Raw genomic sequence first — 1717 nt, forward strand, 5'->3', positions numbered from 1 at the left:
AGCTGCTTGAGACTAGGATCCTGCCTCAGCACCACCCAGTCTGATCTCAGAAGCATACCAGGACCCTGCAGCTACTGGGTCAGAGACCTGCGACCACAGCTACAGACCTCGGACACCAAAAGTTCAGAAATCCTGCGGCAGATCCGTGAGTACCAGAGCCCATCCCCCCTTCCCCCAGGCTCGCGGGCAGCGCCAGAGTAACTAACTGATAGACCTACCCCTTGCCGGAGCCTCAGCGCTGCAGGAACTTTGGCCTGGAAGTGCTCGAGCACCTTGGAACTGATCCTACGTGCACTGCGGGCTTCGGAGCCCTGGGCTGGGAGCAAAAGCGCGCACAGCACCAGGAACTAATCCTGTGCGCACTGCTGGCATCTGAGCCCCGGGCTGGGAGCAATCGCGGGAACGGGAGTTTGTCTGCCTAGCACAGGCCCAGGGACCCTGTTTCTCAGGGCAGGAGGCAGCACCAAGCACCAGTGACTTGACTGTGTTTCTTATCACCTGCGCCTGAGATCCTGATTTCCTGTGCACTCATACTAAGAGCCAGTGAATCCAATTCCTGGTGCAAGGGCACACAGGGACCCTGATTCTCAAGGTGAGGTCGCGCGAAGCAGCAGAGACTCTGATACTGGACTCTTGGGGAACTCTGACTCCTGGCGCAAGCTAGGGGGCTCTGCTCTGGTTTTCAACACGCTCCAGGGGGGCCTCTATTTCAGCACAGTGCAGGCAGGGTCCCTAATTCTAAGGGCACGTGCGAGGCCACATTGAGTGTTGGCAACACTGACACAGAGCGAGCCTGGTTCCCACCAACCAACAACAACCACACATCTTAGTGTCAGAGCTCTTCAGTGACACTAGGGTGGTGGGAGCCTCCCACTGCACACGGCCCAGGCCCACGCAACTCGACCTCTGAACCATCAGGAGATAATCAGAATGAAGAGACGACACAACACCCAGAGGAAAGACAATGAGGAATCACCAAGAAAGGAAATTAATGAAGTTGAAGTGTGCAACATGACAGAAAAAGAATTCAGAATAATGGTTGTACAATTCATTCACCGGATGGATGAGAAAATCAACAACCTATGCAAGAATCAGGAAGAAATGAAAAGTGATATAGCTACAATCAAAAACACCATGGAAAGTTTCAACAGCAGACTAGAAGAAGCAGAAGACGGAATTAGTGAGTTAGAAGATAAGGCAGAGAAACAAGCTCAATCTGAACAGCAACTGGAGAAAAAAATTAAAAAACAGGAGGAGAGCCTAAGGGAGCTTCGGGACAACATGAAACGAAGTAACATACGCATAATAGGGCTGCAAGAAGGACAAGAAGAGCAGCAAGGATTAGAAAATCTATTTGAAGAAATAATGACAGAAAACTTCCCAGATATGGGGAAGAAAAAAGTTACACAAGTACAGAGAGTCCCAGGCAAGATGAACCCCAAAAGACCGACACCAAGACACGTCATAATAACGATGGCAAATGTACAAGACAAAGAGAGAATCTTAAAGGCTGCAAGAGAGAGACAGAGAGTTACCTACAAAGGATCCCCCATCAGATTATCAAACGATTTCTCAACAGAAACACATCAGGCCAGAAAAGAATGGACGGAAATTTACAAAGTGATGCAAAGCAAAGGACTGAATCTAAGAATACTCTATCCAGCAAGGCTATCATTCAAAATTGAAGGGGAAATAAGAAGCTTCACAGACAAAAAAA

The sequence above is a fragment of the Myotis lucifugus genome, unplaced genomic scaffold (assembly GCF_000147115.1).
Source record: "Myotis lucifugus unplaced genomic scaffold, Myoluc2.0 scaffold_47, whole genome shotgun sequence".
Taxonomy (NCBI): Eukaryota; Metazoa; Chordata; class Mammalia; order Chiroptera; family Vespertilionidae; genus Myotis; species Myotis lucifugus.